Here is a 10587-nt window from a genome sequence, read left to right on the forward strand (position 1 = left end):
GCTTTCACTATCAAATATTTTTAGAATCGATTAATCTATCGATTATTCAATCGATTAGATGACTAATTTGATTCATTTCAATTTTGCATGTATATGTATTACAAAAGCTTTTCTCACCCCGATTACTGTTGATTAAGCAGTGATTGGTTTTTTTTTGTACTTATACAATTTTACCGGTTTGGTCATTATTTTCCAAAGTCAAAACAGATGTTTGCAAATGTCTTATTTTGATTCAACACTGAAGATAATCAGTCTTCTTTCATGATGGACAACAACAAAAAATGAGCAACGACTGTTGATATGCTGAAATCGGAGGATTTGGAAAACATTTTTATTAAAAAATGACTTCAAACGATTACTCGATGATTAAAATAGTTGTCGACTAATTTGATAATTGATTGCTTGCCGATTAATCGATACATTTTGACAGGTCTTAATAATAATTTCTCAAGTATTTTTTTTTTTATGATGACGCTTTTTTTCCTCCAGATTAAAGTCACATTTTTTTCAGGAATAAAGAGGCACAAATAAGCCAAAGTACCTTTAAGAAAAAAAAGTATGTGGTGAAAACACACACAGGAAGGCTGTAGATGGGATTCGAACCTCAAAACTGTGAGGCTGACGTGCTAACTGCAAGTTCTCTCCACTGTAACAGTCAATTAATGAAAATAGTGGAATCACTTTAGTACTTCCAAGAGTCCCTTTATTATATTTTGATATATTTATGTTTTATTTTTTTATTTTTTTTATTAAATACAAATATGGCAGTGAAAAAAATTCAAATAAATACAACAAATGTGAAGGTGAGGTAGAAACCCATCAAGGGCTTATCAAGGACCTCACTTAAGAATAATAAACTAACATTTTAATCACAAAAATATCAACTCTACCTATTTCCTCTGTACTGTTTTGTATAATAGGACAAATTCAACCTGAATTTAATTTAATATCTTCTGGTGCTGATTGCAGGATGCTAACATGCAGCTGCCACAATATCCCGTCAAATCTCAGATTTACTCTTACATCTTTAATGTGGCAGTTTTGCACTATCTCTGTTTTGAAAGTGAATAAAAAAAATTAAAAAAAGCAAAGCAGCCCAAAATCATGACTCACAAAGAGGAAGGTGATGGAATCCATCTCCACCCCGGCGAAATTGGATATGAGCAGCTCGCATTGAACCCGAGACGACTCCTACTTGAGCGTGTTGTGGTCTTCGTTTTCATTTCGTGTTCAAGATGAAAACAAACGCATGCCGGCTGCTAAATAGACCCGACTTCCAATGTTGTAATCATCTGACGGATTCCTGTCCAGTCGCCACCTTCTTCGTCTTGGCCATCCGTATTGCGCACCTCGTACGGAAAATGAACAGTTCATTACAAGGTGTGGTGATTTATGTGACGCTTGAGTGTCACGCAGATTTCAGGGGTGCAACTCTCCGGTCTGCTCACTTCTTCTCTTTATCCGGCCTTTCATCAAGAGGCCTTCCCAGCAACAAGCCTGCAAATGGGTGGCAGCTTTGTGAGGCTTTCTCTTTGTTTGGCAGCCAATAAATACATCGTGACACCACCACCACCATCACACCTTCATTAAATCCTGCCACCGTTTGGCTTTAACCCAGGATGCTACCTAGCTAGCTCCCATGGTGCTCGTTTACCTGCTAGGGAGGCAGGGATTTTACTAGCTAGCTCCCTAGCAAGTAAACGAGCACCATGGGAGCTAGCTAGGGAGCTAGCTAGCTAGAATCTGAAAGTAAAAAACCCTGCCACCGTTTGGCTTTAACCCAGGATGCTACCTAGCTAGCTCCCATGGTGCTCGTTTACCTGCTAGGGAGGCAGGGATTTTACTAGCTAGCTCCCTAGCAAGTAAACGAGCACCATGGGAGCTAGCTAGGGAGCTAGCTAGCTAGAATCTGAAAGTAAATAACCCTGCCACCGTTTGGCTTTAACCCCTGATGCTACCTAGCTAGCTCCCATGGTGCTCGTTTACCTGCTAGGGAGGCAGGGATTTTACTAGCTAGCTCCCTAGCAAGTAAACGAGCACCATGGGAGCTAGCTAGGGAGCTAGCTAGGGAGCTAGCTAGCTAGAATCTGAAAGTAAATAACCCTGCCACCGTTTGGCTTTAACCCAAGATGCTACCTAGCTAGCTCCCATGGTGCTCGTTTACCTGCTAGGGAGGCAGGGATTTTACTAGCTAGCTCCCGAGCAAGTAAACGAGCACCATGGGAGCTAGCTAGGGAGCTAGCTAGCTAGAATCTGAAAGTAAATAACCCTGCCACCGTTTGGCTTTAACCCCTGATGCTACCTAGCTAGCTAGGTAGCAATTCAATGTCTTTTGAATTGAAGCAAAACATGTGGCAAAAATTGTTTAATCCTTTACAATATATTTGCCGTTACGGTCTGTTTTTATGAAGTTCGAAATGATAGACTATTGGTCTTATTAATACAATTCTTTACAAAAAAAAATGCAATGAGGTTTGTTCCATGTACAAATGAACTTGTAAAAAAAATAAAAATAATAATAATTTTTAAAAAAGCTGCCTGTGACCAATCAATGCTGATACATTGCCATCCTGTCTAATCCGATATATTTTTGGCAACTTTTCCATGAATGTGAGCAACATCAAACATGAAGCTCGTTCCCAATCCTTTCGAAAGATCCCCCTCCAAGAACAGCTGCACAGGAACATCTGGCAGGAAATTTTGCATCTTTCAGTGTCATGTGCTTGAGTTCAGAGGGATGAGCCCGGCCGCCTCCAAAACCTCACAGGATTTATCGGGTCCTAACAGCAAGTGGTTCTCATTACCTGCTCAAAATTGTTCTTTTTTTTTTGACCTCATTCCTATGCCAGGGTTAGTGCTATATTTAATTACCAACATAGCTTCATGAAGACAGTGGTTCACAAATGTTTTACTCTAAGTGAGGTTCGTGTTCATCAAAAACAAGACAAACGGATTATTCTAGGGACCAACCGATTAATCGGACGGATAATTTAAATATTCTGCCTCTTATTCATACCTTTATATTTGAAAGTGTTACGGGACCAAAAAATAAGTTATTTTATTCGTTAGTTATTTTCTAATTTAATCTGTCTATTAAATTGATTGTCAGGATTTTGTTCTGCCAAATATTGGAATCGGCATCGCCCTTATCTCATTTGCTCCCAAAAACGTATAAGTATGTTCTATTTAAAATATTACCAGTGTCCCAAAAACATATTTATACGTTTTTATGCTTGGGCATACATAAATAAGGCTTTGATGCAGCCGCTCAACTGAAGAGAATGGTTGAAGCAATGGTCGTTGTTTGAAAAAAAAAAAAGAAGGCCAACAGGTGGCAGCAAAGTATCTAAATGTCAAAAGAATTAATACATAACAGGTAAGGCTGGGTATCGATTCAAATTTCCTCAATCTTTTCAATTTTTCCCGATTCGATTCGCTTCACCAGAGTTCAATCCAATATTGATTACTTATGGAACATCAATTCTTCTTAAATATTAAGAACATGATTTTAAAAAAAACTCCACAAACCTTAAATTCCAAATTACATTTTGCAGAGGCAGTAACTGGTTAAATGATTTATTTATTTATGAAAATAGCACGTGTTATAATCACTTAAGAGTTACACAATGATTGACATCAGCATGGATGAGATGAAAATGTTTTTATAATTGTAAATATCAATTAAAAACATTCTGAATTGTCATAAAATCAGGTCTTTCATAAATGTGAGAAAATACTTTGATGTTAACAATATAGTTCAAGAAAACAGTAAAATACAAAAAAAGGCCTTTAAAATGATATTTTCTTGTTAATGGGGAAAAAATATGTATTGAAATAATTGATTCATGGTTTTATAAATCGTATCACGCTCGAAAAGGAAATTCAATTCGATATCAATTACTACATTTTTTTAAACCCAGCCCTAATAATAGGTACTCTTTTAATTTGCCGGAATTTTTTTTTTTTTGTAAAAAGCATTTTTAATTGATTAGTCGTGATTAATCAAAATCCTAAGATTTGATTAATCAGATTTTTTTTTAATGCAATTGTTTGACAGCTCTAATCAAAATGCATTACACAAAACAAAAATGCATTACACAAAAAATTGCACCCGAATGAAAGAAGAAATGTGTTGTAAGCAAACAGATATAAATTGGTATCAATTTTGCTTGAGAGTGGAAAATTTTGCGGACTCGGCTCTGCGTCTCAGCTCAAATGCTCTTCTGGCCTTTTGTGCTATGAAAATGCCTCAGATGCAGAAAAGCAAAAAAATGGAGCGGAGGGGATTCTGTCGTATGGCAATCCGTTCAGAAACGAGTGGAAGCCGAGATGGGGGGCGGGAAATACTTTGGACGGCCATTGAGAGGATGCGGTGCAGAACGAAATGAGCTTCGTCAGGAAGCTCCTATCAGATATTGAAGGGGACGATAGCGGGGGCCATATTGTTTGTGGCGAGCGGGTGCTGGGATCGAGTCGCATCCAATGATTTCGAGCTGCATGTCCAAGACATTATCCTCCATTTAGCCATGCCTGTCTGCTTGGATTCTTTGCTCCTGCCAACGCTTTGCCGCAAACCACCAGCCCGACCGCTCATCGTCCATTTTGAACGGACGCTACACGCGCTCCGAGATCGTTTGCACAAGTCATATAAAATATACAGGCATGTTTGAGAAAGAAAGATTCTTGGGAATATCTACATTTTGGGGGGGGAAATGGAGAGAATATTTGTGAGAACATTCAGAGAGCTTATTTGAGAAAATCGAGAGGACCTTTAAGTGAAAACGTAGAAAACATTTTGAGAAATTTAAATCATGTCTGAAAAATTAAAAATGACAAAAATTAATTTTATTCCAAGCATGACTAAATGTTATTTTTACTGTTGCAAGCAGTTACAATTAGGGCTGGGTTTTAAAAAATAATTGTAATAATCGATATCAAAACAATTTTCCATTTCGAACGTGATATCAATTCATAAAACCATGAATCGATTATTCTAATATCTCTTTTTTTCCCCAAAAATTCAAAATAAAATACAATTTTAACGGCCTTGCTTGTATCTTACAGTTTTCTTAAAATGTCATGTTCTCATGAATTTAAAAATATTTTCTTATATTTATCAAACACCTGACTTATTGCACTTTATGACAATGCAGAAGAAATAATTTATATTTACAATTATTGAATTAGAATTAGGAAAACATTTTCGTCTCATCCATGCTAATGTCAACGTTTGTTTAACACTTAAGTGATTATAACACGTGTCATTTTCATTCATAAATAAATCATTTAATGAGTTACTACCTCGGCAAAATTTTATTTAGAATGTAATGTTTATGGAGTTTTTATCATGTCCTTGACATTTAAGAAGCTTCGATGTTCCATAATTAATCAATATCAGATTGAACTCTTGTGAATCGAATCGGGGGGGGGAAATTGAAATCGAACCGAACTGAACTCTTGCGAATCGAAATCGAATTGATTGAGGAAATTTGAATCAATACCCACCTAGTTACAATTTCCTCACACTGTTTTAAAAATCTATTTATTGATTTTTAGGAAATTTGCCGTTAAATGAGCACCAGGGAGGGAGCTAGCTAGCTAGCTAGCTAGCACCTGGGGTTAAAGCCAAACTGTGACATGATTTATACTTTCTGGACCTGGATTTGCCACCTCTGCTTGTGCGCAATATTTAATAAACACCATGGTAAAATGAGAAAATATTATATCAGATTTAAAATCATCAAAAAGGCTCATGCATTAAATTAATTACCAAAGACTAAAACGAAGGACATTTTTGCTATAGTTAAAGTTAGTTGTAATTAGTTTTGTTTCAGTTAGTTTTCGTTTTTTTAAAAGCACTTTCGTTTTTATTTTATTGCATTAACGAAATGTTTTTTTAAATTTTAGTTTTCGTTTTTTTTTTTGTTAGTTTCCGTTAACTAAAATAACCTTGGAATGAACCAGAACCTTTTTTTTAGGGGGGGTTGAACTGTTGGTGGAATGCAAAACAGGTGCTGTCCAATTGGTTCCTGGGTGGACTGAGAAGATAAACAGACGCTTGTGCTGGAAGCTGACAAGCCCGCGCATCACATTCTCCAGCCAGATGCGGCACACTCACACAATCCAACGATAACTTGTCGCTGGCAATTCATTCCGCCTCTTCCCCTGTGACTGATTATTACACCCGCTTTCCCTTCTCTCTCTAATGGACGACACTTTTGCAGTGCGACTGCACCGATACGTAACATGCAATCAAAGTAGTCCAAACAACGAAAATACTCCTTCTTGGCTTCTTCTGCTGACACCTTGTGAGCGCTGCAGCAACATCTGGCATAGATTTGAACATCCCAACTCGGGCTTTGGATTCAAAGAGGGTTTTTTTTTTTTTTTTTTTTTAATCAAAGCCACTCCGAAGTCTGCGAGACTGAAACGTGCTCTGGCGAGAATCCTCATGTTGCTTATGTGACCTCTGACCCAGACTGTAATGCTTTATTTTTTAATCTCCGCATCAATCATGGCCACCGACTCGGTCGACTTTCCAAATGCTGAGAGTGGCTAGCATGTGTGGCTCGCGTTTTAGGCCGCCGACCGTCTCGGAAGTGTCTGAACTGAACATGAGCGGGGTTCTGTAACTAGTTTGCATGAGCGTTTTCTGACCGTTGGCCACTATCTGTATTACGTATTGGAACAACGAGGTCGATTCCTTTGTTTGTGTTTGTGCCAGAGGTGGCAAATCCACGTCCAGAAAGTAAAATTTCGTGCCACCGTTTGTCTTTAGCCCCTGATGCTAGCTAGCCAGCTAGCTCCCTAGCAGGTAAACTAGCACCATGGGAGCTAGCTAGCTAGCACCAGGGGCTAAAGCCAAACTGTGGCAGGGTTTTTGCTTTATGGACTTGTATTTGCAACCTCTGCCCTCTATATAATTACCCAAACACGTGCACAAAATACACAAATATGTATGTATTGACATATTGGTTTAAAATAATACATTGGTGCCTTTAATGGAAGGGTTGGGGTTTAAAAGCAGAGGTGGCAAATCCAGGTCCAGAAAGTAAAAACACTGCCACAGTTTGGCTTTAGCCCCTGGTGCTAGCTAGTTAACTCCCTAGCTAGCTCCCATGATGCTTGTTTACCTGCTATTGAGCTAGCTAGCTAGCACCAGAAGCTAAAGCCAAACTGGCAGGGTTTTTACTTTCAGGTGCTAGCTAGCTAGCTCCCTAGCTAGCTCCCATGGTGCTCGTTTACTTCCTAGGGATCTAGCTAGCTAGCACATGGGGCTAAAGCCAAACTGTGGCAGGGTATTTACTTTCTGGACCTGGATTTGCCACCTTTCACCAGAGAGAACCCGCCTACCACTGGAACGCTTTCAGAATCAACATTAAAATGTCAGTTGTGCATCGTTGTGAATCAGTGGGAATGGTTGTTTGCTTTATATGTGCGCTACAATTGGCCGGGGACCAGTCCAGGGTGTAGCCCGCCTCTCGCCTGGGATTAGCTGCAGCTCACCCGTGACCCTTAGAAAGACCAGCACAGTAGGAAGTTCAGCTGCCCGACAGTAGCCATCGTAAATAATGAACCTGCTCAGAAAGGAGGAAGAATGTGAAAATCCAGCCAGTGTGTCCGTGCCCCGCTTTAAAGGCGGCTTCGGCTAAAAGACTACAAATCAAAACTCAAAAAAAAAAAATTTTTTTTAAACATTAACACAAATGAATAGCAATTTGCCTCCCTTCCAGCAAACCAGCTCTGACCACAGCACATACTGCTACGACACTATGTGCAACAATACACACATTCAAAACGCAGTCGCACGCACACAACAAATTGCTTCTCTCATTCCCCACCACGCCCTGCCTTCATTCTCAGCCACCTGCAAAACAAAAGTGAGCTGGAAATTTCACTACAAATTACCCTGTGTCTGCCAAATCCCCCCGGGAGCCAAGGAAATCAAAACCCTGGATCTTGCCCCCCCCCCCCAACAACCCACCCACCCGCTCGGGGCCTCAGTCTCACTCACACAGAAAAATGTCTTCATTGGGTCTCATTTTAACACAGACGAGTGCAAATTGTGGATTTAAGTTTGGAAACAGCAGCAGCGATGGTAAAAGTACTCACGCCGTGTACTTAAGTAAAAGTAAAAGATTACAGACTGCAATTTACTTGAGTACAAAAGTAAAAATTCTAATTATTTTTTACTGCCAAGTGTATAGATATAAAAAAAATCTACACACCCCAGTTCAAATGGCAGGTTTTTGTGATTAATGTGACCTCTAGTGCTGTCACTATCGAATACTTTTAGAATCGATTAATCTATCGATTATTCAATCGATTAATCGACTAATCTGATCCATTTTAATTTTGCATTGAAGTGTATTACAAAAACATTTATTCCCTGATTACTGTTTATTAATCAGTGATTGGTGGTTATTTTGTACTTCATATTCATGTACAGAGATGGCCAATCCAGGTCCAGAAAGTAAAAACCCTGCCACAGTTTGGCTTTAGCCCCCGATGCTAGCTCCCATGGTGCTTGTTTACCTGCTATGGAGCTAGCTTGGGCTAAATACAAATTTTGGCAGGGTTTTTACTTTCAGATGCTAAGTAGCTAGCTTCCTAGCTAGCTCCCATGGTGCTCGTTTACCTGCTAAGGAGCTAGCTAGCTAGCTAGCATCACATAGCAGTATATTTATCGTGTATAAGTAACCTGATTATTATGCAATTCAAACAATATACTTTATGTATTTTAAATACATACTCTCATTATTATTAGATTTGAGTAATTATACTTTATTAATACTAAATACATAAACCTGAGGATTATGCATTTCAAATAAATAGGCTTTATTAGACTAATGAATATGTATCATATAAGGTTTATTTCATTCTTTTATTTTTTATTTGCTTGTTTGTGTTAAAATTATCTTTAAAAAAATAAATGGAAATTTGTCATGTAAAAAATTACATAAATCTTAAATTAGGCTTGAAATGTGAGTGTCGTTTTCTCATGGTACGTCTTACGAGGGCTCCGGGTCAACGTGACACCGTGAAACCGAGCGCGCATTCCTGCCAAGAAACCAAGAAAACTGAGACCTGTTTGGCTTCAGGGGGCAAATCAAAGGGAAGCACATAGTTGAGCAGTGAATAATGATCCGAGCAGCAACCACGTGCTCAGAGAGGTCACAGTGCCTCCTGGTGACGACTCCAAAAAGCATGCAGGGGAGCGTATAGCGTAGCGTAGCGTAGCGTAGCGTAGCGTAGCGTAGCACTGGCTGGACGTGCCGCCGAGAAGTGTTGAAAGCTGCTTGGAAAAAGGATTAGGGCTGTTTACGTTGGCCAAGTGGACGGCTGCCAGCTGCTCCATGGTGCAAACGTCTTCAAGCTGCGCCGCTTCGGGCCCGTCATGAATCTTTTTACTCCTCCGCCCAGGCCGCCTCGACTGTTCCTGGGAAAGCCCCTCCTTGCCCACCTTCACATTCGGAAAATATTTCTCCCCTTGGAAATGAAGATGGGGGTGGGGAAAAGGAACGGACGATGAATCCGAATACAGCCGTGCCTCGAGTTCCGTGCTCATAAGTTAAAACACTTGCATCTCAAATCATTTGTCCCTCTTGAAATAAATGCAAATGCCGTTCGTTTTGTTCCGACCTACCCGAAAACAGCCAACAAAGATTTTTGGAATGCGTTTGCAATTGCAATAGTTCTCTACAGTATATTATTGCACTTCATAAAAAACACAGTATGGAATAACATTTGAAAGAAGAAAACAGGAAGAGTTTCAAGCTTAGCCTCATTTTTGCTGAGGAAATTAGAAAGATTATTGACAGAGGTGGCAAATCCAGGTCCAGAGAGTAAAACCCCTTCCACAGTTTGGCTTTAGCCCCAGGTGCTAGCTAGCGAGCTCCCTAGCTAACTGCCCTGGTTGCTTGTTTACCCGCTTTACCTGCTAGGGAGCTCACTAGCTAACTAAGCTGTTTTATAATGTACATCTTTGGACATGATTATTGACAGATATTGTAAGATAAGTGTTAGTTTGGAAGAAACATAATTTATTTACTTTTTGAACAATATTTTGCTCGTATGATCATATCTACCTTAATTTTTAATTTTTGAATGTGTTTGTATTATTTTAAAGTATGTTTAAAAAAAAAACAAGTGTCATAAAAGCTATTAAAAAAACATGCCAAGGGAGTATTTCAACTGGGTTATGTCTATATTATTTTATATTTATATTTCACTTATTGCGTGGGTGGTCTGGAATGTAACCCCTGTGATGGAGGGCTTTACTGTATAGTTAAATATAGTTTTCAATGTCATTGCTCTTAGCCTGGTAGGGAGCACTTCCACCTCAGTCCTGAAGTTGGGGGTTTGAGTCTGCTTTTTAGCTTAATTAATAAACTCTCATTTGTCCGTAGGCGTGAATGTGAGTGTCAATTCTTCTTTTGTCTGTATGGCGTATGTTTATGTATCAACACCGGGACGTACGGTAAGACCCGTAGCCAGAGTTGTGATGTGATGCCAGAACTCTGCTGCGGCCTGGAGCGACATCAGAGCTTAAAATGGTGGGAGAGTTAGGGGTGGGAGGGGGGGGGG

Source organism: Leptonotus elevatus, chromosome 4, assembly GCF_054856555.1.
Source record: "Leptonotus elevatus isolate MCC_2025b chromosome 4, RoL_Lele_1.0, whole genome shotgun sequence".
NCBI lineage: Eukaryota > Metazoa > Chordata > Actinopteri > Syngnathiformes > Syngnathidae > Leptonotus > Leptonotus elevatus.